This window comes from Alligator sinensis, unplaced genomic scaffold, assembly GCF_000455745.1.
Source record: "Alligator sinensis unplaced genomic scaffold, ASM45574v1 scaffold91_1, whole genome shotgun sequence".
Taxonomy (NCBI): domain Eukaryota; kingdom Metazoa; phylum Chordata; order Crocodylia; family Alligatoridae; genus Alligator; species Alligator sinensis.
The window spans coordinates 398,462-407,250 of record NW_005842569.1 but is presented as its reverse complement, the minus strand read 5'-3'; the positions used below and the strand labels follow the sequence as shown (position 1 = coordinate 407,250).

The window sequence follows — 8,789 nt, the reverse complement described above, 5'->3', positions numbered from 1 at the left end:
GCAAGAGAATGCACAAGAGAACAAAACAAGAAAACTAACCAATTTATAAAGGCAAGTAGCTAACTAAAATAGAAAACCACCCAGCCCAGAATAATATCCTAGTCTAGCCTTGCTTCCTAAATGCCTGCCCAACTTAGAAGGTCTTACAGTGTTTCTTGAAGATGTCTGGGTTTGGGCTCTAGCAGGAGGGAGTTCCAGAGCTGAGGTGTGACTGCCAAGGGTGACCTCTGAAGTGTTTTTACCAAGTAAACTTGGCGTAGTGATGGTATTTGCAGGAGATTGCTCTCATCTGACCTTTGAGATCATAATGGGACATAAGGGAGAATGTGGTCGCTTAAGTAAAAAGGGCTCAGATCCATAGAGCTTTATAGGTCAAAGCCAGCACCTTGCATTGCACCTTGAAATCGACTGGAAGTCAGTGTAGACTTGGGAGCACTGGAGTTATGTGCTTTTGCTCAATGCCCAGAAGGTGTGCTTCTATGTTCTGCACCAGCTGCTTCTACAAAACTTGAATGACAAAAGGAAGCTGAACTACATCAATTATAAGTATCCCAATCTCCCTTCTCCTTCCCACACTGTGAAAAAGAAACATACACATGTATGTCCTATATTTTATTCAATCAGCCCATTTAAATTTTAATAGATATCTTGAGCCATTTGACAGGGAGAAGGGTAAAAGTTGACGTTTATACTGTTCTACAGAAGTGTACCAAAGCAGGCAGGCATTCAGGCAGCAGGATGCATGGAAGCAGCAGTGATTTTCAACTGCTGCTGTGCCACAGGCATGATTGTGTGGCTGTAGTGGCAGCTGTTATTTTTCTGCCCCTCCACAAGCTGGTACCCCACCTTAGTTATACAACTAGGGGTTCTTCTCTTTAAGAGAAATTACTCCCATTAGTACTCTGAATGACTGGCTTTTACATGGTAATTATGAAAGTTCAAAGAGAAAGTCAATCCTTTGTAGCAATGGGAGGCATACATCACAAATTTATGCAGCTTGTTGCTATTGCTAGTAAAATAAATTGACATTTGTGGTAATGTTTTCACCCAGTCTCCTTGTACACAATGAACTGGAGGCTGTGACCATTTCATATGATCTTTTGATATTTTCTCCTCACCAGATCCTATGTATAGTGCAGTTATTACCTACATTCCATTATTTTCCAACAGTGCATTGCTTCAGTCTCCCATGTTTGCACCACCAGACTGAAATGCTGATGCAAGGCCCTGAGCATGCATACAGCCAATGCACTATTGATATTTGATTATCTTCTTCCCTTTCTTCAGTGTTATGTTTTCAGGGTATAGCCCTAACCATGTACCTGCTTAATAATTTTAAAGCATTTTTCAGTCAGTGGGTCTGCAGCTCCAAGAAAGGAATCCAGCTCTTTGAAAGCAAGACTACTCTTGCTGAGTTTGTACTGACAAACAACTTTCAAGTGTTGACTAAAGACTCTTAGGACTCTCTTTATTGTAAACTGATTGTGAGGTGAACATACATACAAGTCAGTTCAGCGATAGCAAAGGATGTAATTTATTAAAAATTGCACATGCATACCTACACATACATTCTATGCACAAAAAATTCATCCCTCTATAACATCTTTCATGCCATGGGGCTCTGCAAAGTCACTTAATAGGGTTGGTTACTCTGTTTGATTGTCATCACTTTTTCCCAGCAAATGTGCAGCTATGATTAGCTGTTCTTCCTTGGTTCAATGCCTGAGTTGACAATTGTCCTAATATTATTTTTCATTTGGTGCCACACTAGCTTGATGCAGTTCATAGCAGGCCGTCTGAAAAAAACAATTATAATTTAGTTTTAATAAGCAGCAGAGCACTGGCCCAGGCATGTTCTACAGTAGGAAGGAAGTGAAGCAGAGCATCATCTGACAGAAAATACAGTACTCACTCTAGCAAAGTCCAAAACCAGCTTGTTACCAGAGCCTCTATAGACATAACAGTTACAGATGTGCATTTCAGGTCATCATCTGAGTAGGGGATAAAAAATGATAACATGACTAGTGACCCCCCAACATACTCTTGATATTAGTTAGCTGCATTACAATAAAAGCAATATTCTACCTTGAAGTGATATATGAGATCAAACACCCTGAGGCAGGGCAGCAATTCATTCTTGGTGATTGCTGTTCAAAGAATTTTCAATCCATTATCCCTGTAAAAACAGTACAGTGTAATATCCTACATTATGACTCATACATGGGCTTTTATTTACACACAAACGACGCTAGTGAACTATTACAAAAACTACCTTCAAATAGGATAATAGGACGAGGTAAACTCTAAATGTTTTGACATAATACATGAAAGCATACACACAGCTACTGACCAAAGTCAATACTGGCTTGTTTGCCAGAACTTAAGCCATTGTTAGATAATAGGTTTGCCATCCACGAATTGTGCAGTCATAAAGTGAGGCACTGACAACAGAGCTATAGTTCAAGAAGCCAAAATCATGAAAGCCAATAACATCCAGAGAGATTAGATGTCTCAGGAAACAGAATCATGATCTCCAGAAAGCAAAGGGAAACACAGAGCCTATATACATGTAAGCATCACAGATTACATAAGTGTAATAAGCAGGTCCCTTGATGAAATGCAGACCACATTGCAAAAGTTTTCCGCAGGGGTATGCCAGCATAGCTGTAGCTGTGGCAGTGAAGTGTATTTCGTATTAACTTTCATGCTATGAAAATCAAAGGGTGGAATTAGATTGCACTCTACCAGTAATTTAATTACATCATTGAGGACACTGAAGGATGAGGACATGATGTACATTATTAAAACTGGTTTAGCCCTTCTTTGGAGACTTCAAGTGTGAATGAGATCATTGATTACACCCGTACTAGAGCCACTGAGGCAGAAGAAAACTTTAGCAGATTGGAAAGATCTGGGCAGCACACTTCTGTGACTGAAACAGAGTTACTGTCACTCTGTATGGACCTGTTATGTGATGAGGTAAATGAGGCCCTCCTTCAAGTTGAATAAACATTTGTGTAGGAATGTGCAGCTTTATAGGGACAGTTCCTGTTCTTTGTTTTTTTTCTGCACTAAATTATCACATGTGCAAAGGCTAATATTTAGATAATGGCTAGCTCTTATGTAGCCCCTCTCATCCATACATTTCCAATTGTCTGCGCAGTAAGTGACGGTACTGAGGAGTCCTGGTGCTGCATGGATTGCTTCCGACCCTACTGCAGTAGCTTGTTGCTATTGTGCAGTATTGGTGGCATCATGGTTCATGCCCAATGATGCTATGTTGCTGTAGCAACGGACCATGTTGCCATAGCTCATCACTACAGCAATGTAGTATCTCATGTAGATGCACCCATAGAGAGATTAAGTGATGTGACTTGCCCATGGTGACTCAGCAGGCCAGAGGCCACACCAGGTTCCTATCCAGTGCTAGCCAAAGCTGCCTAAGGATTTTGAATAATACAGAAATAAAAAGTTTATTTCCTAAATAAACTTCCAAAAATGAAGTGGGAACTTTTTACCATCTTGTACTATATACTTTTCCCAGAGCCTGACGAAGGGACTTTGATCCCAAAAGCTTGCAGAAAAGGACATTTTTCTTGTGATTTCCCAGTTGGTCTAATAAAAGGTATCATTTTGGAACCAAGAGTTCTAGATTTTTGTATGACAGAAATAAAAAGACACTCCCCTAGAACCTCATCATCATAACAACAACAGCAAATAAGAAAATATTTACAAGCTTCGAAGAGCAGCAGAAACTTTTTAGCCCTAACAAATTTTCTGTGTGTATCACCCAGAGTGTTGACTGAGCATGTATGCGTATGTATGCTTATGAAAAACAAATTATTTTGTGCATGTATCATGTTTGTCTCATTCCATACCATTTTCTGCAGTGTTGTTTTCTTTGTTGTGAAGGGGAGGGGTGACACTTTTATGTTCTTGTTCTATAAAGGGAACTACAGAAGAAAGCCTCTGCTATCACAGGGGCTGGTCAATGCAGCCAGGACTAGCCCTTAGATTGATGCATAACAGAAAAATGCTATTTACAAATTAAATCAGGGATTCTCAATCAAGGTGCTACAGTGCCTTGGGGAGCCTTGAGATCGTTTCAAGGGTGCTGCGAGGTGCCATGAAATGTTATGGGTGGAAACATAATTCGCAAGATAAAACCAGGGATTTTGAATAGGAGTCAACCATGTTAAAAACATTCTGCTCTATTGTGATTATTGAATCCTTTGCAACAGAAAAAATGCTCTTTTATTTTTTTAAAATGAAACAATGAGTGAAAACCAAGGGCTGGTATTTTTCTGAGGGGTACCTTGAGCCTAACAAGATTAAAAACCACTGAATCCCAGATGTTCTTCATGGATCCATCTTGTGGTCCATCTTATTTACATTTTCATTAGCAAACTGAGTACAGGAACTAGATGTATGCTTATGACATTTCCAGACAATGCTAAGCTGGGAGGTATTACTAACACATTGTGGTGGGGGGGAACAGGGACGTGGGATGACCATCTTTTCACAGAGGAAGAATGAGATAACTGCTTAAAGGGAAATGTAATAGTACAAAGGGCAACATCATTAACTTAGGGACTGTTACCAAGACCTTTAGATCTATGGTTGGACATCATGTGCTGGAGGTGATAGAGGAAGAAAGGGATCTGGTTAATTGGCTGATCATATAAGCTAGGGACAGAAATTACACATAAACCAATATAAGTGATCAGAAACAAGTAAAACAAGTAAAATCTGTAACAGAATACAAGTTCAGTGCACATAAACCAGTTTCAAAATGGCTTTAACTGGTTTAAGATAAAGACTTAACTGATATGGGTCAAACTGGTTTATGAAACTTCTGCCCCAGACCCCTTCCTCATTCAAGTTAAATCACAGTTCCCCAGCATCCCAGAATGCTTTCTGGCCCTGAACTGGGCTGTGCCATCTGCTCCAGAGAGCAGGGCTGGCCTTGCTCCTTCACTCCCTAGCTGGAGCAGTGAGGGTTAGCTGACAAGAGGGTTGTGTGGCAAACTGAGTTGGGAATGCATCCCAGTCTGGGGTGGGGGCACAGGGGAGCGCAGGGGACTGCCCCACTCTCAGGCAAACCCCAGCTGGTCTGGGGTCTGGGGCCAGGGAGCGGGGGTTAAACACTCCTTCCCCCGCTCAAACTTACTGCTGGCTATGACTGTGCACTACAAATCCCAAAGGCATCTAGAAGCAGGAAGAGGAAGTGATGGGCAAATCTGCAGAGTCCTACTACTGTAATTCTGGACTTCAAATCCCAGAGATCTCGGGAGTAGCAGGAAGAAGAAGTGAACACACAGCCAGAGAACCATGCTCTAGCACCCCCTGGCTTCTGGCCTGAGCCACTGCAGGCATGTGGCTGCATTTCCTGAATCAAAGGTGAGTGTCTGTTCACTTCTGTTTCAATTTAATCTGTGCATTTTAGACTAACCTGCAAAGACTGAATTAATTCAGCCTCGGGCTTTTTGACTGTCTGTACCTAGCCATAATGACCCTCAGATTCCAGTGTTATGTGGCTATGAAAATGCAAATCTAGGTTGAATTAGGTTGGGGTATTTTACAGGGGAAACTGTACAAGGGATTAGTATGCCCTCTTTTAGAATGCTATTTACAGTTCTGAGCACCTATGTTTAAAAAATATATGTAAAAGGCCTGTAAGATAATTAGGTAAATGGATCATTTATCTTACGAGAAATCAAAATAGTTATCTGGTTTAGATCAGCTAAACAAAAGTTGACAGGGAATATGACTACTTTTTGTAAACATTTCGGGGTGAGGGGGAATATCAGAGGAGGAAACGAGGCTTTTAAGCTAAAAGAAAATATTGGTACAAGATCAAATGGGTAAACATGGGTCATGAATAAATTTAGACTAGAACACAGAAAAAGATTTCTAACCATTAGTGGAGGGAGGTTGGGAAGTTCTGGATAAGTCTTCCAAACAGTATAGTAGGGACAAAGAATATGAACTGTATCACAACAGAGCTTCATAAGCTTACAGAAAGGATAGTACGATAGGATTCTAGTATTTTTGGAGCAGTTATCAGAACATTTGATATAAAGTTGTCAGTGTTTGATAATACTTGAGTGGACTGAAAGGAAACCTAATTACCATTTTTGGTTGTTTGTATATGGGGAAAGGGTCTGGTAAACCTATGCTTGAGGGCTTCTGCTGGTTGCCTGCAGGGGCCAGAAAAAAATTATCCTCACCTTGAATGCATTATTTGGCTTCTGGGCATTCCCTGCTCACATCTTTCACTGATCACTGGACATGAGCTGGACTCTGGGTGGGAGCTTGGCTCAAGCATCATGGTCCTCTTAAGGATAGTTAACACCAGATGCCTGGATGTTGCTTTGGTCTAGATCATGTATTCAATATTAAGCTAATTGTCAGATTAGGGTTGTGATCTGTCTGTGCAGTTGCTTGGGGAATCAGAATCATTAAATGTGACAATTTAGTTAAGTAAAAACCGCAAGGAGGAGGTGTTAGAAACCTGAGATGTGATGGATTTTCCCACCACCTTCTAGCTCAGCAGCTGAGTGGTTAGGACCTTGCCTAGGGGGAATATACCAATGTTCTAGGTCTCCCCTCTCCCAGAAGCGGTTCATACTAGGGCTGTGCAAAATTTCACTGTTTCATTTCAATGCTGTTTTGACTAATTTTGAGCTCAAAACAGCAACATCGAAATGAAACAGAGGGCTTTGAATCAGCCTCAAAATGAAACGAGGGTAGTCAAAACATTTCATAAGTTTTGAAACATTTTGAGTTTTGAAGCTGAAGCTGGGTTTACCTGCAGGGAAATGGAAAGTAAGGAGAGGGAGGGGAAAGAGACGGGAAGGACTGCTCTCATGTTGACTGTGTAGCTGGCCAGTGACTGTAATCCTTCCCTGAGGTCCCTTCCAATCCCAGTGCTCTGGGGGAGGGATGAAAAAACAGTATAAAAGGCAGCATTGTTTGAACTGCCCTGCCTTCTGCCTCAGTGTCACTTGCTGAGCTGTATGTTCCAGCAGCTCAGCGTCAGACAACTATGGCTAGTAATGATCTTCTTCTAAAGGATTCCCTACTTGCTAGGCTAGGCTAGTCTAGCAAGAGGGATTTCAGAATATCTTTTTCTTCTAGACCCTTTTATTTTATTATTATATTCATTGATTTGTTCTTTTGAATTTTATAATTATATTGGATAGGATTACTATAGAATTTAATTTATATAGGAAGGCAAATACATTCTTATTTTATTTCTATGCATTTAAAGCTTTGCATCATACATACATAATAGAATTTATATAGGAAGAAAGATATATTTATATTTGTTTGAATACATTTATTCTTTGCACCACACTTATGCTACTGAATTTATATAGGGAGAAAGATCTATTTCTTTTTGTTTGTATACATTTCTTCTTTGCACCACACACCTACATTTTTGAATTTATATAGGGAGAAAGATATATTTCTATTAGTTTTTATACATTTCTTCATTGCACTATACCTACACTTTTGAATTTATATGGGGATATATTTCTGTTGGTTTTTATACATTTCCTTGTTACACCATACCTATGTTATTGAATTTATATAGCAAGAAAGACACATTTCTATTTGTTTGTATACATTTCTTCTTTGCACCACACATCTACTTTTGCATTTATATAGGGAGAAAGATATATTTATATTGTTTTTTATACATTTCTTCATTGTACCACACCTACATTTTTTAATTTATATAGGAATATGAATACATTTATATATCTGTAGAAAAGGAAGACATGAAACACACCATGAAGCGTGGTGGAAAGACAGGTGGCCAGCCTTCAGGGAGGGGCAGAAGAGAGGGTGGAGGGAGAGCTGTATGTTCCCCCCCACCAAACAGAGATGCATCCTTTTTCCTCCAGCTAGAAGGGGTGAGGCTTCTACAAGCAGCAAGGAGAGGGGAGCAGTGCCAGTGCCATTGCCAGTCCCTGAGACTGCATCCCTCCATGAGCACCATCCATAACCCTCCCCACCATCACCATGATGAAAACAATAAGCAGCAGCACCAGCACAGTAGCCTGCTCCATCCCTATTTCACTTTCCGTGCTGAGCCTTCCAGTGCCAGAGGAAGACCTGGCACTGGATCTGGATCTCAGTGCCCTAGCAAGGGAAATTCTGGGGAAGGAGGGGGAATCACCTGAGATTGTGCTTGACACCCCTCAAGTTTCCCCTACAGCCAGGTCTCCTTCCCCATAAGGCACTTCAAATGAGGTTGACATACAGGTGGAGGCAAGCAGCTCAGCTGAGTCCACTTCTCCTCTTGCTCTGCCTCTGCCCATTGAGGAGGGGGAAAGCGCAGCAGCATCCACATATGCACCCACACCCCAGAAGTGAGCAGGTAGTGTGGTCTGGGATCATTTTGAGCTGGCAGATGATCCCATGTTAGCTATTTGCCTGCACTGCCAAGCCAAAACTAGCCAGGGCAAGGGAACAAAACACATGAGTACCACAGAGATGCTGATGCATTTCCGCAGGCACCAGCCCCTTGCCCTTACTCCTCCTCAGCCTGGTACCAGTGGGAGAATGCCCAAAGGGAAGTCCCCCTTTTACTCCAAAGCCCCTGCCCCCGCAAAGCAAAGGCAGGCCACCCTGGAACAGCGGGGGTAAGGCAGAGAGAAAGTGGGGCGCATTGCAAGGGTGAGCGAGATCCCCCAGAGTACTGGGGAGATAATTGCTGTCAATGGCCAGCTCTTCTCCTTAGTTGAGTGGCCAGGGTTCAGGGGCTTATGGCGTTCGTG

At 41.6% G+C, this 8,789-nt stretch overlaps 1 long non-coding RNA gene across 2 annotated transcripts in view; it reads right to left on the bottom strand.

Moving 5' to 3' along the window:
* Positions 1–1,510: 1,510 nt before the first annotated feature.
* Positions 1,511–8,789, bottom strand: part of LOC102373340 — a 14,816-nt gene continuing 7,537 nt past the window's right edge. Inside the window, exons 3-5 of one of the 2 annotated variants that reach the window (XR_324828.3) lie at positions 2,086–2,176; positions 1,913–1,991; positions 1,511–1,796 (exon numbers count right to left, since the gene is read on the bottom strand). This is a non-coding gene — a long non-coding RNA (uncharacterized LOC102373340). The remainder of the gene's footprint in view (positions 1,797–1,912; positions 1,992–2,085; positions 2,177–8,789) is intronic. The other variant, XR_001358702.2, reaches the window with a different exon arrangement.